Raw genomic sequence first — 27,528 nt, forward strand, 5'->3', positions numbered from 1 at the left:
CCTCACACCGGTAACACCATCTTCTAATAAAGTCACAATAGCAATCAATCAAATTTCAACATGCATTTTGGAGGGGGCAAACATTCTAACCATGGCAGCATATTTCACTTGTACATTTCTAAATACAAATATAATGATCCCACTTCATAACTCATATAATATTCTGGAATAACTCTAAAGCTTAAAAATAAAGCTCAGTTGGTGATTTTGTGTTTATGCTGAACCCTCTTTATATGGACAATGTGGGGCCATGAAAACCCCATTACCCTTCCGGGAGAGGAAAAATGTGTGCAACTTCTTTGTGGAGATACTTGGCAACATTTTTGAGAAAATCAAGTGAGTTCCCCATCAGCTACTCTGCTCTTAGCTCTGAACTGCAGAGTCTCGGGCTCTTGTGTAAAAATGGTCACAGTAGCATGGCTAAAAATATCAAAATAGCCTCAAAGTTGTTTTATTTATAGATATCTCAGAAACATTATTTTAAGAGAAAAAAGTGCAAAAGGGCACCTATTTTTTATGATACATATATAAACATGTACAAACAATTACATTTTTGCATAATTTTCTCACAATGACTCTGTGAGGAAGACATCATTATTCTCATTTTACAGATGACAAAATCAAACTCACTCATGGAAAATCAATTTTTTCAGACTCATCTAATAAGGAGCAGAAATGGGATTCTACTGCTTAACCTCCCCAAAGCATACCCAAAAGTCTCCTTTATAGATGATGACTTTCTAGGACTTAAAAACTTACAGTTTTACACATTTCTAGTATTGTGCCCTCATGGGTACTAACTCGACAGCCTCTCTCTCTTTGAAGAAGCTGATTGTGCAGATGAAATCTGGGTGCAGGGTCCTGTAGGTGGCAATGTGTCTGTCAAGGGCTTGTCATTCCTGCCTTCTCTTTATTTGCACTCTCTTCATTTTGGGCTCAATAGGAAATGGCTTTTCCGGTATCAATCTGGAAGATCAAATAAGGGAACAGAAAATAATGCAAAATTAAAGAAATGGTTTGGCAATATTCTTCCCTCTCCCCATATCCCTCAGCAACGTCCTCCTGCAACAGAGAAATGGCTCCAACGCTTCATTCATAATGTAAGTGTGAGTACATTCTACTTCCTGCCCCATTTCCTGGTGGTCTCTATGTCAGTTGTATTGTTTGGTTTAGGTAACTGTCATCACTTCTTTGGGAGGGAGGAGAAAGTTGGGCCAGGACGACCACCTGTTGAAGTCCTACTAGGTGCCATCTACTCTATACAAATTTCTAACTTGCCCCAGAGAACAGTTTCCTAAGGAAGGCACTGTGAGTCCCCTTTTACAGATGACCAAGGGCAGGCTGACAAAGACTGAAAAAAGATTCCACTATCATACATGAAGTGAGGAGCAGGAATGGGGTTCAAGCTTTTGTCTTTATGATGGTATTTTATGCATTCCTAAGAGGGGTGATATTACCACTAATGGGTTGTGTCAGGCCTCTGAGCCCAAGCTAAGCCTTCATATCCCCTGTGACCTCCACGTATACATCCAGATGGCCTGAAGTAACTGAAGAATCACAGAAGAAGTGAAAATGGCCTGTTCCTGCCTTAACTGATGACATTACCTTGTGAAATTCCTTCTACTGATTCATCCTGGCTCAAAAGTTCCCCCACTGAGCACCTCGTGACCCCCGCCCCTACCCGCCAGAGAACAACCCCCTTTGACTCTAATTTTCCTTTACCTACTCAAATCCTATAAAATGGCCCCACCCCTATCTCCCTTCGCTGACTCTCTTTTCGGACTAAGCCCGCCTGCACCCAGGTGAAATAAAAAGCTTTATTGCTCACACAAAGCCTGTTTGGTGGCCTCTTCAAAGGTTGAAAATTGGTTCTTGAGGGGAGAGGGATGGTAGATTTTACAATGGTTTGTGGTATTACAAAGACTATAGTATATAAATAGGTAACACTTCATCTGTGGTATTAAAATTTCATGTTCTGGGCAGAAAGGGTATATAAGAAAAAACATGTCCAAAAGGGCCTCTATCAAGAAGATGATTAAAGAAGGTTGAGAAGCACTGCATATACCCAGTGACCTCTTATGTAGATGATAGGCTATGAGGGCTTAGGGACTGGTCATTTTACAATCTCCCATGGGTATTCACTGAACAAACCTTCTTAGTGATGACAGTTGAAATGAAATATGCAGCCTGGGGCCAAGAATCCTGGGAATGGGGACCATATGAACTAACTGGCTTTTAAGGTGGGAAGCACAAAGGGACTCAGTCAGGAAAACATGTGTTTCCTCTGGAACAGATAACATGAAGGTAGGAAATCAATGTTGACAAAACTAATACAAACAAGAAGTTCCGTAAGCTGTATCTCCTTTAATCTTATCATTTATTCAAGTAAACTATTACTAAATATGCTTTAGATCAGGTTATAGGAAATTAGGAGAGGTTCAATAAATCAGAGAAACTGCTTTGTTAATGCCTGTTCAGTAATAGATTCTGGACTTTCACTAAAGCTTTTCCTGTTGAGGCCTGAAGCCACCAGGAATCTGAGTTCTCTAATCTCCCTGAGCACTCACATGTAAAGGTGCTCAGGGTACTCCTTAATTTATTTATATAATAACCTATATTTTAAATTATAATATTGAAAATTTTAAAACACTATATATGATAAAAGAAATAATTAAATTTGTCTGTATAGGCTATAGCAAACACTTGCAAATTATATGGGGCTGATACTCATATGAAGCATTCTTAGAAACCAATATGGAGAGAGGCTCTAATGATGACATTGGTAGACAGCCTCTAAGACTTCCCCCAGTGACTGTCACCTCCAGATAGTCACTTCCTTGTACAATCTGTCCCATCTTTGGGCTGGAGTTAGTGACTTGCTACTAGTAGACAGAATATGTGAGAAGAGGAGATGGATGTCATTTTTGACATTAAATGACTAAGACGCTGTGTATTGCTTGTTGGATACATTCTTATTCTTGCACTAAGGAGAGCCAGCTGCCATGTCGTGGGCTACCCACATGGCAAGTAATCTATATCCCTGGCTAAGAAGCAATTCTCAGTTGAGCCTTGAGATACCTGCAGCCCCTACCTAGACCTTGATTGCAGCCTTGTGAGAGGCCCTGAGCTAGAATCTTATCCATGCCATTATTCCTGACCCAAATAAATGGTGTGAATTAATGTATGTTTGTTATAAGCAGTGAAATTGTGGGGAAATTTGTTATGTAAGAATAGATAAATAACACAGATATACACAGGTAATTCATGTAAAAAGCAATACACATGCCCAAGAAATATTTGAAAACACATTCACTAATGAAATGCAAATTAAAAATTATACAGAAGCTATTTTTGATGAAAAGGGGCAAGTTGCAAGCCACATGAATAGTTAGAAGTCCCATAGAAAGGCAGGACTCCTGACCTCAGATCAGAGAGCCATGGGACGCACCTTTCTTGAATGCTGGTACTTTTTGTTCTCATGTATTTTCTAGAGGGTAGGGAATATGATTGCTACACTATTTTGTAGCTGAAGAAACAATGTATGGGGAGGTTAAGTAACCTGGCTGAGGGTCATCCTGCTACTAAGTGGAAAAGTAGAGACTGGTATCCTATATGTCCTTGTGCAGACTGTGTGACTCTCAGCTGCACATCACACCATAACCAAGTAAATCTTGCTTTCCTACTGATCCAAGATGAAAATCCATGAATTACCAGCACATATTTCACACATCATGCTTCCATCCATCCATCCATCCATCTATCCATCCATCCATCCATACATACATACATTCATACAGGTAAAAGGCATTAAGGACAAACTGTACACCATCCCTTTGGTAAGTTTTAGACTTCTCCAGAATGAAAGTTATCTTACAACTTTAACTTTTAGATAATGACAGTATTGCAATATAATCCTTGTCTGTACAAAAGCAGATGAATTCTGCCTTGGAAAACAAGTATGTTGTCTCCATTTGAACGTTCATTTAATTACCCTTGATCTATAAAGCATCAAAGATGTGGCTGTTGACTTTGACAAGATTCATTTCAGTAGAGGAGTGGGGGAACAAAGTACCACTAAAGTGGAGTGACAACTGAGTTGGGGGCAGATGTAGAGGGATATGAGTTGAGAATTGATAATTCTTGTAGAACTTTGGTTACAAGGAAGAGAATATACATAAAGAGGACAGTAACTAGAGATGTAGAGAGAGGTCTAGGGCATTAAATTATGTGTTACAATCATCAATTGTAAGAGACTTTATCAGGTTGAAATATTAATAGGAATGAACCATCTTTTGTTAGATCTGACATCTGAATTTACTGCACCACCCTCTCCACACTTTAATTGCTTGATCCATTCTGGAGACTCTGATAACATGAAGGCAGTGCTATAGAACATTGTGCTTTCAAATGAAACACATATTTTCCCCTACATCCCATACTTTGGCTTCACTGAAAGGGATTTTGCAAATAGGTTTACTGAATGGTAACAATAATTTTTCATGATCACTTCAGTAACCTCTATCTTATCTGTTTTTATTTCTTTTTGAAGGGATTTCCAAGTATGCAATTCAATAATCTGAAATTATAATGTGTCATATTTGTCTGGTTAAATGTATTATCTACAAACCCTGTCTAACATACTACAATTAGATGATATGATAGTGTTGAAATATTATGATAGTGATAGGGTACTTTTTTGTGGGTTCCTGACTCTTAAGTCAAAATACTTATACTGCATGACATAAATCATAATGCCGGATTTTTTTGGAATGAACCCATTCAGTAAATAACCCAATCTATATAATAAATATACATATATGTATACTTATAGAAGTAAACGTGTAAATTAATAAAGAAATAGGCTTGAGGAGACAAATTGTCTTTATCAAATAATTCCAAATAGTACATGTAGATACCCTCCCTCTATGTAGATATTCCACCTCCCATCACCTGATAGCAGGACAGACTTATTAACTCACTTCTATAGAATAAAAGTAGGCAGATGGAAAACAGTTGCTGTACACTGGAGAAACTTGGCAAATACTGCCTTAATCAAGTGATTAAGGTTAATATCACCAGTGAGGTGAGATGGGTATCATGTACTACCAGATATGAAGTGACAAGAAGAGCACTTCAATTCTGGCATTTTTTCTCAGAACGTATCACCTCAGTATAATCAGAGAAAAAAAAAAAAAAAGTCTATACCCCTCATCACTGTCAGAGTCATGAAAACAGTTTAGCAGTTATTCAAATAGGAAAACAGGGAGTTACCATATGGCCCAGTAATTCCTTTCCTACCCAAGATGAATCTCTACATAAAAATGTATACACAAATGTATGTAGAATCATTATTCATAATAGCCAAAAGGTGGAAATAACCAGAGTGTTCATCAATAGGTGAATAAATAAACAAAATGGGCCAGGTGCGGTAGCTCACACCTGTAATCCCAACACTTTGGGAGGCCAAGGCAGGTGGATCACAAGGTCAGGAGTTCGAGACCAGCCTGGCCAACATGGTGAAACCCCGTCTCTACTAAAAACACACAAAAAAATTAGCCGGGTGTGATAGCACACACCTGTGGTCCCAGCTACTCGGGAGAATGAGGCAGGAGAATCACTTGTACCTGGGAGGCGGAGGTTGCAGTGAGCCGAGATCATATCACTGCACTCCAGCCTAGGTGATGGAGCAATACTCCATCTCAAAAATAAAATAAATAAATAAACAAACAAACAAACAAAATGTGGTGTATCTATGCAATAGAATTTTTTTTTGTTTAGTTTTGAGACGGAGTCTTGCTCTGTTGCCCAGGCTGGAGTGCAGTGGCCAAATCTCGGCTCACTGCAAGCTCCACCTCCCGGGTTTACACCATTCTCCTGCCTCAGCCTCCGGAGTAGCTGGGACTACAGGCCCCCGCCACCTCGCCCGGCTAGTTTTTTGTATTTTTTAGTAGAGACGGGGTTTCACTGTGTTAGTCAGGATGGTCTCAATCTCCTGACCTCGTGATCCGCCCGTCTCGGCCTCCCAAAGTGCTGGGATTACGGGCTTGAGCCACCGCACCCGGCAATAGAATATTTTTAAGCTATTAGTTGGAATGGAATTCTGACCCATGCTACATTATGGAAGAACCTTGAACACATTATAATAAGTATAAGATGCCAGACACAAAATACCAAATATTAATTGATTCCATTTATATAAAATCTCCAGAAGTGGCATATGCATAGACAGAAAATATATCTGTGATTGCATAGGGCTGGGTGTGTGTGTGCAGGAATTTTAACTACATTCAAGCATAATGGGATTCTTGGGGATGACGAAAACATATAAAATCCCAATTATGGTGATGGTTGTACAACTCCGTACATTTGATAAAAATAATCTAAATACCCTTAAAATGTGTGATGTTATGATTTGTAAGCTATAATCTGATGAAGGTGTTTAAAATGTGATACTGGGTAGGAGGCAGAGCAAGGTGGCTAAATGGAAGCCTCCACCAATTGACCTCCCTGCAGGAACAACAAATTTGACAACTATCTACACAAGAAAGCACCTTCATAAGAACTAAAAATCAGGTAAGTGATCATATTACCTGGTTTTAACATCATATCACTGAAAGAGGTATTGAAGAGGGAAAGAAAGATGGTCTTGAAATGCTGATGCCACCCCTCCCCACCCCCTGGCAGCAGCTGTGAAGCCTCAAGAATCCGTGTGCTTGGGGGAGGGAGAGCACAGTGATTGTGGGACTTTGCATTGGAACCCAGTGCTACACTGTCAGAGCAGAAAGCAGCATTGGGTAGAACTCAACCAATGCTCATGGAGGGAGCATTTAGACCAGCCCTAGCTAGAAGGGAATTACCCATCCCATCAGTCAGAACATGAATTTCGGCAAGCCTTGCCACTGTGGGCTAAAGTGCTTGGGGGTCCTAAAGAAACTTAAAAGGCAATCTAGACCTGGAGGACTTGGGGGACATGTGACCCAGTGGGACACCAGCCAGGGCAGCCAAGGGAGTGCTTGTGCCACCCCTCCTCCAACCCCAGGCAGTGTAGCTCTCAGCTCTGAAAGAGAATCCTTTCTGCTTAAGGAAAGGAAAGAAAAGAAAAAGGGGACTTTGTCTTGAAACTTAGATACCAGCTCAGCCGCAGGAAAGGACGCTGGGCAGAGTACTGTGGCATCCATTCCAGGCCCTAGCTCCTGAACATTTCTAGATACACCCTGGGCCAGAAGGGAACTTTGTGCCTTGAATGGATGGACTCAGTCCAGGAAGGATTCATCACCTGCTGACTAAAGAGTCCTTGGGCCCTGAATAATCAGCAACAGTAGCCTAGTACACACTGGAGGCCTTGGGTGAGACTCTTGAGATGTGCTGATATCAGGTGTGACCCAGCACTTCCCTGCTGTAGTGGCTATGAGGAGAGACTCCTGTCTGAGAAAAGCAGAGGGAAAAGTAAAGGGGACTTTGCCTTGCAGCTTAGGTACCAGCTCTGCCACAGCAGGGTTGAGCACCAGGTAGGCTCTTGAGGTCCCAGATTCCTGGCCTTGGCTTGGATGGCATTTCTGGACCTGCCCTGAACCAAAGGGGAGCTCACTGACCTGAAGGGTAAGTCCCAAGTCTGGCAGCACAAGCTGACAGACGAGCCCTTGGGCCTTAACTGAACAATGGCAGTAGCCTGGCAATATCACCTGTGAGTCTGTGGTGGTGGTGGCCATGGGGAGAGAGTCCTCTGCCTGTGGAAAGGGGAGTGAAGAGTGGGATGAATTTTGTCTTGTTGCTTGGGTGCCAGTTCAGCCACAATAGAATGGAGCACCACATAGATTTCTAAGGTTTCTGACTCCAAGCTCTGGCTCCTGGATGGCATTTCTGGACCTGCTCAGGATCAGGGGAACTCCCTACTATAAAGGGAAGGACATACGCCTAGCTGGCTTCACTGTCTGCTGATTGTAGTGCCTTAGGAAATTGAGCGAATATAGGCAGTAGCCAGGTAATGGGTTGGGTGAGACCCAGTGCTGTGCTGGCTTCAGATCTGACCCAGTACAGTCCCAGCGGTGGAGGCCACCAGAATGCTTGTGTTACTTCTCCACCAGCTCTATGGACTCAGCACAGAAACTCTATTTGTATAGGAGAAAGTAAGAGAAGGAAACAGAGTCTCTGCCTGGTAATCTAAAGAATTCTTCTGGATCTTACTCAAGAACACCAAAGCAGTACCTCTAAGAGTCTGCAAGAACCACAGTATTACTTGGCTTGGGGTGACTCCCAATGCAGACATGGCTTCAGTGACCAAAAACTTAGATCACAACATTCAAGGCTCTTCAAATACCTGGAAAGCCTTCCCAAGAAAGATGGGCACAAACAAGCGCATACTGCAAACATAAGAATAAAATAATAGGTTTCAAGATTTTATTTGAAAGCTGCATGGTAACCTTAAACCAAAAGTCATACAATGGATACACAAAAAATAAAAGGCAAGAAATTAAAACATAACAGCAAGGAAAATCATCTTCACTAGAAGGAAGACAGGAAGGAAGGAAAGAAGGAAGAAAAGACCACAAAATAACCAGAAAACAAATAACAAAATGGCAGAAGTAAGTCCTTACTTACCAATAATAACATTGAATGTAAATGGACTAAACTCTTCAGTCACAGACGTAGAATGGCTGAACAGATTTAAAAACAAGACCCAAGGATTGTTGTCTGCAAGAAATACACTTCCCCTATAAAGGCACACACAGGCTGAAAATAAAGGGGTCGAAAAAGATATTCTATGCCAATGGAAACCAAAAAAGAGCAAGAATAGCAATACTTACATCCAACAAAATAGATTTCAAGATGAAAATTACAAAAAGAGACAAAGATGGTCATTATATAATTACATATAATTCAATTCAGCAAGAGGATATAACAACCGTAAATATATATGCACCCAACACTGAAGTACCTAGATATATAAAGCAAATATTACTAGAGCTAAAGGAAGAGATAGACCCCAATACAATAATAGCTGGAGACTTCAACTTTCCTCTTTCAGCATTGAACAGATCACCCAAACAGAAAATCAACAAAGAAACACTGGACTTAATCTGCACTACAGACTAAATTGACCTAATTGATATTTACAGAACACTTCATCCAATGACTCTAGAATTTACAGTCTTCTCCTTAGCACATGAATCATTCTCAAGCAAAGACGATACATTAGGCCACAAAACAAGTCTTAAAACATTCAAAAAAATTTAAATGATGTCAAGTATATTCTCTGATCACAATGGAATAAAACTAGAAATCAATGGCAAGAGGAAATTTGGAAACTACAAATACATAGAAATTAAACAATATGTTCCCAAATGAACAGTGTGTCAAAAAAGAAATTAAGAAGGAAATTGAAAAATTTCTTGAAGCAGATGATAATGGAAACACAGAATGTCAAAACATGTAGAATACAGCAAAAGCAGTACTAAGAGGAAAGCTTACAGTTAATACGTGCCTATATCAAAAAAGAAGAAAAACATCAAATAAACAACCTAACGATGCATCTTAAAGAACAAGAAAGTCAAGAGCAAACCAAACCTAAAATTAGTAGAAAAAACAAATAACAAGCCAGGTATGGTGGCTCACACCTGTAATCTCAGAACTGTGGGAGGCTGAGGTAGGCAGATCACCTGAGCTCAGGAGTTTGAGACCAACCTGGGCAACATGGCGAAACCCTGTCCCTACAAAAAAATACAAAATTAGCTGGGCGTGGCGGCACATGCTTGTAGTCCCAGCTAGTCAGGAAACTGAGGCAGGAGGATCACTTGAGTCTAGGAGACGGAGGTTGGAGTGAGCTGAGATCGTGACACTGCACTCCAGCCTGGGTGACAGAGAGACACCCTGTCTCAAGAAAAATGAAAGAAAAGAAAAGAAAAAAGAAAAGAAAAGAAGAATAAAGATCACATCAGAAACAAATGAAATTGAAATGAAGAAAACAATACAAAATGTCAATGAACAAAAAGTTGTTTTTTTAAAAAGATAAACAAAATTGACAAACCTTGAGCCAGATTAAGAAAAAAGAGAGAAGATCCAAATAAATAAAATCAGAAACGAAAAATGAGACCTTACAAATGATAGTGCAAAAATTCAAAGGATCATCAGAGGCTACTATGAGCAACTATATGCTAATAAATTGGAAAATCTAGAAGAATAGATAAATATCTAAACACATACAACCTACCAAGATTGAACCATGAAGAAATCCAAAACCTGAAATGACCAATAACAAGTAACAAGCCATTTTGGAGAGTGCAAGTCACCATAAGCCTTGGCAGCTTCCACATGGTGTTAAGTCTGTGGGCACATGGAATACAAGAGTTAAGGAGGCTTGGAAGCTTCCCCCTAGATTTCAGAAAATGTATCAGAAAGCCTGAGTGCCTAGGCAGAAGCCTGCCACAGGGGCAGGGCCCCCAGTATAGAAATTCTACTAGGGCAGTTTGGAGGAGAAATATGGAGTTGGAGGCTCAACACAGAGTCCCCAGTGAGGCACTGCCTAGTGGAGCTGTGAAAAGGGGGCCACTCCCCTGCAGACCCCAGAACGGTAGAGCCATAGACAGTTCACAACCTGAGCCTGGAGAAGTCACAGGCAGTCAAGTCCAATCCATGAGATCAGCCACAGGGCTACAACCTACAAAGCTACAGGAGTAGAGATGCCTAATACACCAAGCATCTAAACAGAAAGTGATATGGTTGAGTGGAAAGAGACTGCTACCTTGGGAAACTGAGGCACTTTGTAACCCATGCCTCTGCCTGCTTGCATATTGCTAAAGGGCTACTACCTGCTCCTGACGTACTTCACTCATGAAGGCAAATCCCTCATGAATGTCTTGGTGCTGTCCTTGCAATAGTGAGTGAGTTCATGAGATTCGTTTGTTTAAAAGTGTGTGGCACCTCCCTCATCTCTTTCTTGCTCCCACTACTGCTGTGTGACATGCCTCCTCCTGCTCTGCCTTTCACCATGACTGTAAGCTTCCTGAGGCCCTCACCAGAAGCCAAGCAGATGTTGGTGCCATGCTTGTACAGCCTGCAGAACTGTGAGCACCTTTTCTTTATAAATTACCCAGCCTTGGCCAGGCGTGGTGGCTCACACCTGTAATACCAGCACTTTGGGAAGCTGAGGCGGGTGGATCACAAGGTCAGGAGATGGAGACCATCCTGGCTAACACGGTGAAAGCCCGTCTCCACTAAAAATACAAAAAATTAGCTGGACGTGGTGGCGGGCGCCTGTAGTCCCAGCTACTCCGGAGGTTGAGACAGGAGAATGGCGTGAACCCGGGAGGCGGAGCTTGCAGTGAGCTGAGATCGTGCCACTGCACCCCAGCCTGGGTGACAGAGCGAGACTCCATCTCTAAATAAATAAATAAATAAAACAAAATAAAAATAAGTTACCCAGCCTCAAATATGTCTTTATAGCAACACAAGTATGGCCTAATACACCCAGCATCTAAATAGAAAATGATATGGTTGAGTGGAAAGAGACTGCTACCTTGGAAAACTGAGGCACCTTGTAACCCGTGCTTCTGCCTGCTTGCCTAGGGCTAAAGGGCTACTACTACTTGCTCCTGACCTACCTCACTCATACAGAGGAAAGGGCAAGGCAACACTTGTGTGCTTGCAGTCTTAGTTCTTCTCACAAGTAGAAAGTAGAAGTTTTACTTTCTCCGTTTCTCTTCACTGTGTCAGAGTGGTATGTTTCTGAACTTGTTTTGAGTCTGCCTGATCCCTAAGGGAGTGATTTTTTTCCATTTAGTCATTTGAGGTGTCCATCTGAGGTAACATGGAGTTTCTGCTTCATGTAAGAACTCCTCTCCTTCACTGAGGGACTGGACCCAGAGTCACAGGAGATAGGAGTAAAGACCAAGTTCTCAAAGACAAGCACAGGATTAGGACCCCAGTCTGAACATCAGACTCTCCTGATTTAGTAAGATGGTTTTCACAGATTTCTCACATGATGTTTACTTCCCTGCAGAGTTCCTCTTAGAGAGATTGTGAGGAAACAGGCATTGTCATGCATTGCTAGAAGTAATTTCAAATGGTACATTCCCTGTGGAAGGAATTTGATGCTATTTAATAGAATGACATAGGCATTAATTCTTGGAACCAGCAATCTCTTTCCTAAGAATCTTTTCCAAAGATATAATGCAAATAGATAAACAGGCATAAACACAAGGCCATTCCTGGCAGAACAATTCATAACAGCAGATTAGATATAAGACAGATGTCCACCAATAGAAGGCTGATTAAATAATCTAAGATACTTCCTAGAGTACCACGCATGTATAAAAGGCAATAAAGATCCCCTCTACATTGCTATGGATTGACCTCCAGGACATATTATAAACGAAAAATGCAGTGCAAAACAATGGAGAGAGCTGTTGTTGTTCAATATGGTGGTCACTAGCTACATGTAGCCATTTAATGGTAATAAATAAATTCAAATAAAATTATAAACTCAATACCTCACTCACACTCACCATGTTTCAGGTGCTCAACAGCCTCAGGTAAACTAGTGGCTACTGTGGTGGACAGTGCAGATACAGACAATTTTCATCAATGCAGAAATTTCCATTGGATAGTAGTAGTGTAGAATACGCCACCTTCTACTTGTGTTGGGGAGGAAATAAATACCCACAATGTCCAACCTCTGAGCCCAAGCCAAGCCATTGCATCCCCTGTGACTTGCATATATATACACCCAGATGGCCTGAAGTAACTGAAGAATCACAAAAGAGTGAAAATGCCCTGCCCCCCCTTAACTGATGACTTTCCACCACAAAAGAAGTGAAAATGGCCGGTCCTTGCCTTAAGTGATGACATTACCTTGTGAAAGTCCTTTTCCTGGCTCATCTTGGCTCAAAAAGCTCCCCCACTGAGCACCTCATGATCCCCAGTCCTGCCCGCCAGAGAACAACCCCCCTTTGACTGTAATTTTCCTTTACCTACCCAAATCCTATAAAACGGCCCCACCCTTATTTCCCTTCGCTGACTCTCTTTTCAGACTCAGCCCGCCTGCACCCAGGTGATTAAAAAGTTTTATTGCTCCCACAAAGCCTGTTTGGTGGTCTCTTCACACCGATGCGCATGACACACATCGCATTTGCTTATATTTTTAAAAACTGGAAGATTAAAACAAAAACTGATAAAAGTGATTATCTATAAGGACATAGAGGAGCAATTCAGGATGGAAGCCAAGATGTGTATCATCTTCAAAATGTAATGCATAATTACAGGCTATGTACACTAAAAAAGCAAAAACTACGACCAGTTGATTAGTATACAGACTGAGTGCTCTAAAAATACTTACCATGAAAAGAAACCAGGCTGTCTTAGAGAGACAGCTGATTCCAGATCTGGGGTCAGGATTGTACCAGATAAGCCTGGACCAAATTATCATACCAGAAAGCATGTCAAAAAGATTCAGAAACCAAGCTGAGGAGGCTCTCACTGGACAAAAATGAAACAATTTGAACATCAAAGAGATTAGTGACTGCAATGGTTTAAAACATATTAAATACAGGAACATCTCTGAGTCACAAGGACACTTTAAAAGAAAAACAAAACACGAGCAATACCAACTCACTACTCATCTTTGGAAGCTCATGTGGAAACAACTATTTGTTCTGAAAAGTGAAAATACTGCAAAAGAATTAAACATTCATCCTTCACTTGTTGTGTGTTCCATACCTCAGTGAATCCTCACAGTTGATGGCATGGGGCAAGTTATGTTATAGGAAACACCCAGCTAATAAATGCAGAAGAAACTGTAAAATTACAACATCACTATTTTGCAACTTCTAATGAAATACAGCTCTAGACAACAATCTTCAGAAAGTGGAAAAAACCCTGAGGAGAAAAACACATGGAAAGTGTTATAATGACAAAATCTGAGCCCAGTGATCAACCTGAACTTCACAGCAGAGGAGATAAACAGACATGATGAGGCTCCTGCTGTGCTATTACCTAAATGTTTGTGTCCCCCCACCCCCGCCACCACCCCAGTTCATATGTTAAAAGCCTAATCTCCAATGTGATGGTATTTGGAGATGGGGCCTTTGAAAGAAATTAGGTCATGAGGACACAGCTCTCATGATGAGATTAGTGCCCTTGTAATAAAAGACATGAGAGCTTGTTTCCTTTCCACATGCACACACCAAGGAAAGGCCATGTGAGGACTAGGCAGAGGACCCGTATCCTGAATCCAACCATGCTGGTACCCTGATCTCAGACTTGGCAGCCTCCAGACCCATGAGAAATACATACTTGTTGTTTGATATGGCTTGGATTTGTGTCCCTACCCAAATATCATGTTGAATTGTAATCCCCAATATTGGAAGAGGGGCCTGGTGGGAGGTGATTGGATCATGGGGGCATACTTCCCCCTTGTTGTTCACATGATAGGGAATGAGTTCTCACAAGATCTGGTTGAATAAAAGTATGTGGCACTTCCCCCTTCACGCTCTTCCTCCTTCTTTGACCATGTAAGATGTGCCTGCTTCCCCTTCTCCTTCTGCCATGATTGTAAGTTTCCTGAGTTTCCCAGCCATGCCCCTCCTGTATAGCCAGCAGGACTGTGAGTCAATTAAACCTCTTTTCTTTATAAATTATCTAGTCTCAGGTAGTTTTTTATAGCAATGTGAGTACGGACTAAAACACTGTTTAACCCATCAGTGTATGGTAACTTGTTACAGCAGCCTGAAGTGACTAAGATACGTGTAAGGCTATAAAAAGGACAGTCATGTGCTGTATAACAATGTTTTGGTCAACTCCAGAACACATATGTAACAGTAGTCCCATAAGATATAATGGAGCCAAAAACTTCCTATCACCTACTCACGTAGCTGTCCTGTCATATCTCAACATATTCTTCACAAACATGTTTGTGAAGAATATATTGATGCTGGTGTAAGCAAACCTACTGCACTGCCAGTTGTATAAAAGTATAGCACATGCAATTATGTACCGTACATAATACTTATTAATGATAATAAATGACTATTACTGGTTTATGTATTTACTATACTTTTTATTGTTATTTTAGAATGTACTCCTTCTACCTATTAAAAAAAGTTAACTATAAAAAAGCTTCATGCAGGTCCTTCAAAAGGTATTCCAGAAGAAGGTATTGTTATCATTGGAGATGACAGCTTTATGTGTGTTATTGTCCCTTAAGACCTTCCAGTGGGACAAGATATGATGGTGGAAGACAGTGATAGTGATGATCCTGACCCTATATAGGCCTAGACTAATGTGTGTGTGTGTGTTTGTGTCTTAGTTTTTAACAGAAAAGTTTAAAAAGTAAATATAAATAAATAAGTAAAAGAAAGGTAACAGAATAAGGATATAAAGAAGGAAAATATTTTTGCACAGCTGTACAATGTGTGCTTTTAGTTGTGTTATTACAAAAGTAAAAAAGTTTAAAAATGTTAAAAGTTTATAAAGTTAAAACGTTACGGTAAGCTGAGGTTAATTTATTATTGAAGAAAAAAAAATTTATAAATATAATGTAGCCTAATTGTACAGTGTTTGTAAAATCTACAGTAGTGTACAGTAATGTCCTAAGCCTTCACATTCACTCACCACTCACTCACAGACTCACCTAGAGCAACTTCAAGTCTTGCAAGTGACCAATACACGTGTATAGATATGTACATTTTTAATCTTTTATATCATATTTTTACTGTATTTTTTCTATGTTTAGATATGCTTAGATACACAAATACTGACCTTTGTGCTACAGTTCCCTAGATTATTCAGTACAGTAACATGCTGTATGAATTTTTAGCCTAGGAGCAATAGGCTGTATAGCCTAGGTAGGTAGTAGGCTACACCATCTAGGTTTGTGTAAGTGCATTCTGTGATGTTCACACAATGACAAAATCTCTTAATGATGCATTTCTCAGAATGTATCTCTGTGGTTAAGTGACACATGACCGTACATAATGCCACATGTAAGACACTCTTGTCAAAAAATCTGAATAGGTCAAGCCTTTAACTCTAATTACCAATTTAAAGGAAAGAAGAGGAGACTGAGTAACATGAACAACACAATAGGGATACAATCAGCAAAACTGAGAATGTAAACTCCAGCACCTTAAGCAAAAAAATTGGAAAGTTAAAAAAAGAGAGAGAAAGCATCTTGTCTATATCAAAAGAAACTTAAAACTTGAGAGAAAATTAAATCAAACAGAAATTAAAACAGAAAAATGAGATACTATATACTATCACACATCCATCACAATGACAAAAGCTACCAAGGTATAGCAAGTGTCAGTGAGGACGTAGAGCAGTGGAACTATGACACTGCTGATACGAATATAAATTAGAATAACCACTTTGAAAATTGCTTAGCTGTATATACTGAGCTGAACATACACATACCCTATGACTCAGAAATTCTATTCTTAGGCTGAGGATAGGTACATGCACATGAAAAATGAAAATAAATGTCCATTCAAAGATACGCAGAGAAATAAAAGAGGGCGCAAGATGGCCGACTAGATACAGCCAGGAGGAATGTCTCCCACAAAGGGACAGGGCATCAGGAAGACTAGCACACTCCTAGCAGATCTTGAGGGAAGGCATTGAGAGCAGACAGAAGGGAGATACAGATACTGGGTGGAAGCGGGAGGAAGCTGGAAACACTGCTCAGGGCTACCATACACCAGGTCATTTCTGGTCCCCAGTAACTCCTGGGGAAGGGGTTGAACAGGCAAGGAGCAACCCACTCTCGCCACGGGCCTCTGGAATCCCTGCAGAAGAACACCCCTTGACCACCATGGACCGCTGAATTGGCAGTGAGAGATACTTAGAGAACTGGCAGGGGCAGAACTCCAGCTGGAGTGGAGCCCAGAGAGTTTGGTACAGGAGCATCTGTAGTGGAGCATGGTCATTGTTGCCCATCTCCCTAGGCTTGACTCACTTCTATAGAAGACTTTAGCCTTAGGGGAACTGTCGGACCTGAAGGCTGCAGGGCAATCATGCCCATAAGACACAGCTGGTCTGACCTGAACACCCCCTCAGTCTATTGGCCTCTCCTGGGGCCCCAGCCTGGTCATGCCTGCTTGCAGTGCAGCCCCCGGGTATCTCCTGCAGGCCCATATCATAGCCTCTGCGCTAGCAGACTGCTCCTGACTGGCAGAGTACTCCAGCAGAGGAGAGCAGCCCCAGTGGACTCGCTCCAGCCCACCTGCACCCTCCCCCAACTGCAGCCTCCCCCATGCAGCTTTGCCTGCACACTCGCCCACAGCCATCCTCTACATTGCTTTGCTGTTGTGTGTGTGCACCAGCAGATGCAGCCTTCCCTCCCTCACCAGTACATGTGTGCATGTGCACTCTGCAATGCCACTGCTGCTGGCTGAGTATGCCCTGCCCCTCCCCCTGCCTCCCTCCTTCTGCCACACCGCCATTGTTGTCGGAGCACTGGCAGGCACGGAGCCCGCCAGCCTCCTCTCTGTCAGCACCAAAACTGCTGTTAGCATAAAACTAGGCATGGAGAAAAGCAGACCCACACCTGACCTGAGTGGCCACGGCCGCCCACGGGAACTTGTACAGAGAGTGCAAACAACACCACCAGCGTGAAGGTGCGCACAGTTACTGGCTGGGGCCCCATCCCCCTGAGCCGTGCTGTCAATGCCAGTTGCTGCTGCAAATGCATGCATGAAGGCTGACACCCTGGAATCCACTAGCACCCTGTTGCAGCCAAGCAGTGTGCACCCTACCACAATGCAGCTGCAGCTGCTACTGGCATATGTGAACAAGGACGGATTCCACTGCCACCATGCTACAAAGTGCTTGCAGATGACATGATCCTATATCTAGAAAACCCCATAGTCTTGGCCCAAAAGCTCCTTAAGCTGATAAAAAACGTCGGCAAAGTCGCAATACCCAAAATCAACGTATAAAAATCGCAGGCTGGGCGCAGTGGCTCACGCCTATAATCCCAGCACTTTGGGAGGCCGAGGCAGGCGGATGACTTGAGATCAGGAGTTCGAGACCAGCCTGGCCAACACGGTAAAACCCCATCTCTACTAAAAATACAAAAATTAGCCAGGCGTGGTGGCGTGTGCCTGTGATCCCAGCTACTTGGGAGGCTGAAGCAGAAGAATCACTTGAACCCAGGAGGTGGAGGTTGCAGTGAGCCAAGATCATGCCACTGCACTCCAGGCTGGGTGACAGCGAGACTCCGTCCAAAAAAAAAAGTCACTAGCATTCCTATACACCAACAACAACCAAGCCGAGAGACAAATGATGACACAATCCCATTCACAATTGCCACAAAAAGAATAAAATACCTAGGAATATGGCTAACCAGGGAGGTTAAAAAAAAAAATCTCTACAATGAGAATTACAAAACATTGCTCAAAGAAACCAGAGATGACAAACAAATGGAAAAACATTCCATGCTCATGGACAAGAAAAATTAATATCATGAAAATGGCCATATTGCCCAAAGCAATGGACAAGTTCAATGCTATTCTTATCAAACTACCAATGACATTCTTCACAGAACTAGAAAAAACTACTTTAAAATTCATATGAAACCCGAAAGAGCCCAAATAGCCAAGGAAATCCTAAGCAAAAAGAATACAGCAGGAGGCATCACACTCCCCAACTTCTTTTTTTTTTTTTTTTTTTTTTTTTTTTTTTTTTTTTTGTTTTTGAGACGGAGTCTTGCTCTGTCGCCCGGGCTGGAGTGCAGTGGCCGGATCTCAGCTCACTGCAAGCTCCGCCTCCCGGGTTTAGGCCATTCTCCTGCCTCAGCCTCCGGAGTAGCTGGGACTACAGGCGCCCGCCACCTCGCCCGGCTAGTTTTTGTATTTTTAGTAGAGACGGGGTTTCACCGTGTAGACCAGGATGGTCTCGATCTCCTGACCTCGTGATCCGCCCGTCTCGGCCTCCCAAAGTGCTGGGATTACAGGCTTGAGCCACCGCGCCCGGCCACACTCCCCAACTTCAAACTATACTACAGGGCTACAGTAACCAAAACAGCACATTAGTAGTACAAAAACAGACATATAGACTAATGGAACAGAATAGAGAGCTCAGAAATAAGGTTGCACACCTACAACCATATGATCTTTGAGAAACTTGACAAAAACAAGCAAAGGGACTCCTTATTCAATAAGTGGTGCTGGGATGCCCTTATGCGGAAGATTGAAACTGGACCCCTTCCTTACACTATATACAAAAATAAACTCAAGATGGATTAAAGACTTAAATGTAAAACCCAACACTATAGAAACCCTAGAAGGCAACCTAGGCAATACCATCTAGACATAGGAAAGGGCAAACATTTCATGACAGAGACATCAAAACAACTGCAATAAAAGCAAAAGTTGACAGATGGAATCTAATTAAACTAAAGAGCTTCTGCACAGCAAAAGAAACTATCAACAGAGTAAACAGACAACCTACAGAATGGGAGAAAATATCTGCCAACTGTGCATCTGACATAAGTCTAATATGCAGCATCTATAAGGAACTTAAACAAATTTACAAGAAAAAAACAAACAACTCCATTAAAAAGTGGGCAAAGGAAATGAAGAGTTTTCAAAAGAAGACATACATGTGGCAATAAGCATACGAATAAAAGCTCAACATTACTGATAATTAGAGAAATGCAAATCAAAACCACAATGAGATACCATCTCATACAGTCAGATGGCTATTATTAAAAATCACAAAATAACAGATGCTAGCAAGGTTGCAGAGAAAAGAGAATGCTTATACACCATTGATGGGTGGGTAAATTCATTCAACCATTGTGGAAAGCAGTGTGATGATTCCTCAAAGAGCGGAAAACAGAACTGCCATTCAACGCAGCAATTCCATTACTGGGTATACACCCAAAGGAATATAAATTGTTCTGTCATAAAGACACATGCTAATTGCAGCAGTATTCACAATAGCCAAGACATGGAATCAACAGAAATGCCCATCGATGGTAGACTGGATAAGGAAAATGTGGTACATATACACCATAGAATAGTATGCAGCCAGAAAAAAGAATGAAATCATGTCCTTTGAAGCAACATGGATGGAGCTGGAGGCCACTATCCTTAGCATACTATGCAGGAACAGAAAACCAAATCCACGTATTCTCACTTATAAGTAGGAGCTAAATGGTGAGAACACATGGGCACAAAGAGGGGTACAACAGACATTGAGGCCTACCTGAGGGTGGAGGGTGGGAGGAGGGAGATGATTAGAAAAAATAACTAATGGGTACTAGGCTTATTACGTGAGTCACGAAATAATCTGTACAACAATCCCCTGTGACACAAGTTTACTTATATAACAAAACTGTACATGTGCCCCTGAACCTAAAATAACAGTTAAAAAAAGATATGTAGAAGACATTCATAGCACTATTATTCACAATAAGACAAACACTGAAAAATAGGCATATCCCCATAATAGATACATTTATTGCAAAATATCCACACAACATAATACTACACATTAACGAGAATGAATGATCTACAACTATAGACAACAATAAATGTAAAATTCATGGTAAGATGCTGAAGGAGCCAGACAGAAAAAAAGCACATTTTGTATGACTTAAGAAATTTTCCTCTATTCTTTCAGTATAGTTTGGGGCTGGATAAGAAAATCAACACACCATTTATTTTCATTTGAAGGTACGGAGTGTACTCTTATGTTACCTGCAGGTTAACCTCAGGAAAACATCCATCCTAAGCCCTTGAAAAGTGATTTACTACACGTAGTAACAAGGCTAATGCCAAGTCTAATGATCAGGGAGCTGGGAGTAAGACAGGACACATACTTGGGACACAGTGACAGATCTAAACCATTAACTCTAGATGGTGACCTTGGGTAATCACCATACCTCACAAATGCTTTTTCTTCTTCCTAGGTGTATTGGTCAGGAGTGTGGGCTCTGGAGACAGAATAGAGACAAGCCCTAGTTCTGCCACGTAAAGACTGAGTGACTTTAAATACTTTTACTTCACCTTATAGTCACTCATTTGTTACATCCATAAAACTGGCATTATACAGTACATAATGTAGAAGGCAAAACATTTAAAAGTATATTTATTAACTTGTGTTTGAGTTTTTAAAAAGATAAATGGTGAGTAATCACATCATTTAAAAAATTCTACTACAGAGATGCTGGGGAAAAAAGCTTAATAGTCTTACAGCTGAATCATATTCATCAACCAACATATTTTTTAAATCACTAATTTTTATTATAACTAATATTAGTTGTAGTAAAACTAACTAAATAACTTGAGAACATTCAAAGCACTTGGAAGGTCTGATCTCAGAAAACAGCACCACCATTTCTCTGCATGGCCAAACAAAAAGCCCAGGGGTTCTCCCTAACTCTCCATTATCTACACACCACAGGCACACAGCCACTGCAGGTCCTACCTGCCTGACCTGCAAACACACCCTGTCCAGGTCCATCCCTCCCTTTGCACATAGCTGCAGCCCTGGCCTCATCCACACACATCCCTCTCCTGGACTTCTGCAATATTTTCCTAATGGTTATCCCTACTCCCCATCTTGTCTCTCTCCAGACCATTCTCCACACAGCAGCCAGAGTCAGCTTCCACATCAAGAATCAGATCACATCACTCCCATACTCTAACCCTCCACACTCAGAATAAAACTCAAACTCCTTATAGGACTGAAACCATGTGGTTCCTGTCTACCCTTTCGATCTCATCTTCCACCTGTCTGCACTTATGTGCCAGGCTCCAGTCACTCCAGCTTGTCCTCTGCTCCCCGATCAATGGTGCCCACACACAGCACAGGGACACTGACAAAACGGCCTCTCCATGCCTGGCTTCTTCTTATCATTCAGGACTCAGCTCAAGTGTCACTTCCTGAGAAGGAGTCTCACTGACAACCCCATCTATAATAATCCCTGTCTCAGTCATTTTCTACTCCACCTGTTTATTTTCTTCAAAACATGTATCCTCATATGAAATCACATGGCTTATTGTTTACCTGCTTACTGCCACTTTTCCCAAACTAGAATGACAGATCCAGGGACCCTTCCTATCTTATTCTCTGTGCTGTTTCCTCAGTGCCTACTTTAGTACTTCACATATAATCACTTAAATAATATTACTTAATTGAAGGAATTGTTGCCTATTTAAAAGACCAAAGAAGACAGACATTTAAGCTGAGTAGCAGGAGCAACTATCAATGAAATTAGATATTAAATGATTCAAAACTGTAAGAAGGTCTTGTACATCCATAGCAGAGCTTTTCAAACATGGATGATGTTATAGTCTGAATATCTGTGACCCCCCCGCCTCAAATTCATGTTAAAACCTAATACCAAGGTGATGGTATTAGAAGGTGAGGCTATGAGAGGTTTTTAGGTCATTAGGGCTCTGTCCTCTGTCACTAACTGAGATTAGTGCTGTTATCAAAGAGACTCCAGAGAGCTAGCTAGCCCTTTCCACCAAGGGAGGTTATAGTAAGAGGTCATCCATCTATGAAGGAAGTGGGCCCTCACCAAAACACTAAAGCTGCCAGTGCCTTAATTTTGGATTTCTCAGCCTCCAGAACTGTGAGAAATAAATTTCTGTTGTTTATCAGCTACCAAGTTATGATATTTTGTTATAGTAGCTCAGAATGAACTAAGATGAGTATCAGACCAACTGAAGATATTACTTTAAATGGAAACACCTCCCATCCCACCTCCCTGGTTTTGATTCAGCAGATCTAGGGTAGGTCCAAGTATCTGCTATTTTAATGAGCACCTCCTGATGAATTTGATGAAGTGATCCATAGACCACACTTGGAAAAATCCTGACCTCAACAGTTCATATTTTGACAGGTGCAGTGGCTCACGCCTGTAATCCCAGCACTTTGGGAGGCCAAGGTGGGCAGATCACTTGAGATCAGGAGTTCAATACCAGCCTGGCCAACATGGTGAAACTTTGTCTCTACAAAAAATTCAAAAATTAGCTGGGCGTGGTGGTGGGCACCTGTAATCCCAGCCACTCAGGATACTGAGGCAGGAGAATCACTTGAACCAGGCGGCAGAGATTGCAGTGAGCCTAGATCAAGCCACTGCACTTCCAGCCTGGGTGACAGAGCGAGACTCCATCTCAAAAAAAAAATAGTTCACACTTGAGCACCATTAATTTAATGCCTACCATGCAGAGTTCTGGGACATCTGGAGTATCCCTATTAATGTAATTACTCGAATGTACACTACTTTTCTTAGGGGGAGGGAAGACTGCTTTCCCACATGAGATCATACTTAAACTCCAGAGTATTCCTGATGGTCAGGAGAATTGGGTATTTTTATCCTGTTGTATAGACTAATCTGAAGGAAGGGTAGTGACTTACCTAAAGTGTCCCCATGATGGGATCTGGATCTCTTGACTTTTGCTTCAGTAGCCTGTCTAGCAGATTCAACACCACACCTGGTTCTTCTCTACAAACTACTGGTTCTGTGCTGCACAGTCAACATCCTTGTCTCACATTAACTAGATGGGAGAGTAAGAGGACAAGAAAGCACATGGAATGAGGAGGAAGGTAAGAGGATGAAAAAGCACACGAAAATAGGGGATGGGGTGATGATATCTTTTTTTTTTTTTTTTTTTTTTTTGAGGCGGAGTCTTGCTCTGTCGCCTGGACTGGAGTGCAGTGGCCCGATCTCAGCTCACTGCAAGCTCCGCCTCCCGGGTTTACGCCATTCTCCTGCCTCAGCCTCCCGAGTAGCTGAGACTACAGGCGCCCACCACCTCGCCCGGCTAGTTTTTTGTATTTTTTTAGTAGAGACGGGGTTTCACCATGTTAGCCAGGATGGTCTCGATCTCCTGACCTCGTGATCCGCCCGTCTCAGCCTCCCAAAGTGCTGGGATTACAGGCTTGAGCCACCGCGCCCGGCCAGATGATATCTTTCCTATTCCCATTCAGTTACTTGCAAGCTGTGCAATGATGCTTTTCGTCTTCCTCAGCTCCATCCCACAACCCTTTCCCACACACAGAATGACAGTGAAGTTGACACCTAGTGGAAATGTGGGCTTATCCCTGCTTGCTATTACAATTCCAAGTATTCTCTCTGTAGTCATGCTATTACATTAATATATGACATGAAAACCACAATCCGTAAGTGAACAAATCAATAAACTGGACTTCCTCAAAGTCAAAAACTTTTGCTTTTCCAAATATATGGGTAAGAAAATGAAATACAAGTCCCTGACTAGGAGAAAGTGTTTAAAATCATATATCTGATGAAGGACTTGTACCAGAATATAGAAAATATCACAAAAGTCAGAGGAAAACAGACACTTAAGTAAACAAATGGGCAAAATATTTGAATATACATTCCATTAAAGAAGATATATACATATACAAATGTCAAGTAAACACACGAAAAGATACTCAACAACATTAATCATTAGGGAAATATAAATGAAAACTGCAATGAAATACTACTATATTCTTGTAAGAATGGCCAAAATTAAAGAGACTGACCATACCAAGCACTGGCAAGGTTGGGGAGGATAAAACTTTCATACACTGCTGGTGACAGCAGTGATACAACCACTTTGGAAACAGCTTGGCAGTTTCTTACAATGTTAATCTTATATCTACCATATATCCAGCAATTGCATTCCTAAATATATACCCTAAAGAAATAACGCATATGTCTATGAAAAGACTTATTCACATATGTTCCTATCAGCTTTATTTATAAGTGTCCCAAATTAGAAACAACCCAAATATCCATCAACAGGTGGATGGATAAAACAAATATACTGGAATGCTATTAAGCAATAACAAAGAATAAACTACTGCTATATGCAAAGAAATGGATAAATCTAAAATTAAATAGGGTGAATGAAAAAAGTCAGATTCCTCTTAGAAAAACCCTCTCTATGATTCCACCTTTTTTTTTTTTTTTTTTTTTTTTTGGAGACGGGGTCTCGCTCTGTCACCCAGGCTGGAGTGCAGTGGTCGGATCTCAGCTCACTGCAAGCTCTGCCTTCCGGGTTTACACCATTCTCCTGCCTCAGCCTCCCGAGTAGCTGGGACTACAGGCGCCCGCCACCTCGCCTGGCTAGTTTTTTGTATTTTTTTTTTTTTTTAGTAGAGACGGGGTTTCACCGTGTTCGCCAGGATGGTCTCGATCTCCTGACCTCGTGATCCGCCCGTCTCGGCCTCCCAAAGTGCTGGGATTACAGGCTTGAGCCACCACGCCCGGCCAACCTATGATTCCACTTAAATACATTTCTAGTACATAAAACCAAATCTATAGTGACAGAAATGTGTTTGCCTGGAGACAGCGCAGTAGGAGGGGTAGGGAGCCCAGGTACTATAGAACTGAAAATGTTATTTCCTGGGAAATACTAATAATAATACTCAGGCTTATCTGGTTATTTTAGGAGATGTGACTAGGTATCATTATAATTGGGCAAACTATCAAGTAATCGTTATTTTCAAAAATACTAAATTCTTGTACCTGACATTTAACTAACACTTAGTAAATTCCTGGCCTCTTAAAAAATTACATTGCAGAATGGATGAAAACACGCTAACCATGAAAGCATGCATATTACAATCTCAAATTGCTATGAAGATCTTCTAACCAACTGCATATTTCAACTTCCATCTGAGATACATGGGAATAATGAATTATTATTTATACAGTCAGAAAACTATGTGTAAATTTATTGCAAATGCATGTTAAATATCAAGTTCCTTCCCCAACTGAACAATTCATTGCTTTAAGAAAGGTATCGCCAGATGGGCCTCAAGGGATACCACAAAGCATGTAGCTGCTGATGCACGCAATGAAGTCCACCCGTTGAGCCTCTTTTCCAATGATGAGATCAAAGTGCCTGCTCTACTTTTAGACTACTTTGTGAACTACACAGGTACTATTCTATAACACACTTCTGTTCAGATCTATGAACTCACTTGAGCCAGGAATCATATCCCACCAAGGATGGAAGTGCTAGAGATCTCCTGAGGACTGCTGTCCTTCAAGTCTGAAGTAAAAGCTTCAGCAGCCATCATGACCCAGATCATCAGAAGCCACCTCCTTCAGACACCTGATATAAGCTTAGTTGCCCCCATGAGGTGCTTCCTGGGGAGAGACAGGCTCCAGCAATCACTATGCTTTATTGAAGTGACTCTGTGCCTGCAACCATGCTGGGCACTGAGTTAGTGACCAATGACACTGATACAATTGGGTAGTGATCATAATAACCAGAAGGTACAATGAGTTTCTCACCAGGGCCTTTTCTTCTCCTTTCCATTTATCACCTAATAACAACTTTAAAAAAGAATGGGAAAATGGCCTGAGCCCTTGGTAGAGGAACACAACTACTACCAACCTGCAGCCCAACACCAAGGAATCTGGCAGTGGGGACACATACCCCATCTTTCCCTCACTCACTTGCTAGTACCTCCCATTGGCCAAACCCAACTGGAAGCCTAAGGAGAAGGGATCTGAGTTGGTGTAGTCTATAAGGATCAGACCTGTGGAGCACAGAGTAGGGTGGTGAGGGGTGGAGTGTAGCTTTGAAGAGACAAATTGAGGCTATCCATCACAGTATCTAATATACAACTGTGCTGTAGGCTGAATAACACTCCTCTACCCCAAAGAAATCCATGTCCTAGTCTCTGGAACAAGTGAATATGTTACATTACATGGTAAAATGAACTTTACAGGTGTGATTAAGTTAATGATATTAAAATGGTGAGGTTATTCTGGATCATCTGGGTGGGCCTGATATAATTACAAGTGTCTTTATGAGGGAAACAGGGAGGCAATAAAATCGGAGAAGTAGATGTGACTACAATATGGAGGTTAGAGTAATGTGAGGGCATGAGCCAAGGAATGCAAGCAGCTTCTAGAAGCTGGAAAAAAACGAAAATCATTCTACACTAGAACTTCCAGAAGGAACATAGCCCTGCTGACACCTTGATTTTAGCCCAGTGAGACCCACTTTGGACTTTTGAACTCCAAAACTGTAAAATAATAAATTTGTGTTGTTTTCAAAAAATAAAAGAATAAGAAATAGACTGAATCCATAAAGCACCCATCGTCCCATAACAACCACAGGGCTATCTATCATCTTGCACCTGTGTTATCACTGCAGGTTGCAGCAATCCTGTGGGTAAGCATTCTCATTCTCATTTTACAGAAGGGGACGCTGGGCTCTGAGAGTCCTTACCTGTCTCATCCTCCTACGTCCCGCCTTTATATAGAAAGTTGCCCCAGGACACCCGGAGCAAGACACCACACTCACTGGGGCCAGGAGGGTCCCAGCTCTCTCTCTCTCTCATGAGACCGCCCGGGCAACTTGTGCCAAAGCGGGAACGAAGGAACTTGGATCTGGGCTCCTTTCGTCTCTCCACAGCCCAGGAAGGTTCAGCCCCCACCGCGGGGCACCTACACCCTCAGTTGAGTCCCAAACACCTGAAGGAAGGACCCTGCTCTTCTTGCCCGGTCATGTTGGCCTCTATTTTAAAAGTCTCCACGGTCGCCGCAATGAC

General features: G+C 41.7%; 1 long non-coding RNA gene across 1 annotated transcript; it reads right to left on the bottom strand.

Annotated features, from left to right (window-relative positions):
• Positions 1-598: 598 nt before the first annotated feature.
• On the bottom strand, positions 599-27,528 carry LOC111535995. The gene is made up of 3 exons (XR_002729620.1): positions 27,207-27,528; positions 23,365-23,504; positions 599-966 (listed from the first exon to the last, which is right to left on the bottom strand). It is a non-coding gene; the product is annotated as an uncharacterized LOC111535995 (long non-coding RNA).

Source organism: Piliocolobus tephrosceles, chromosome 12, assembly GCF_002776525.5.
Source record: "Piliocolobus tephrosceles isolate RC106 chromosome 12, ASM277652v3, whole genome shotgun sequence".
In the NCBI taxonomy this organism is placed as follows: domain Eukaryota; kingdom Metazoa; phylum Chordata; class Mammalia; order Primates; family Cercopithecidae; genus Piliocolobus; species Piliocolobus tephrosceles.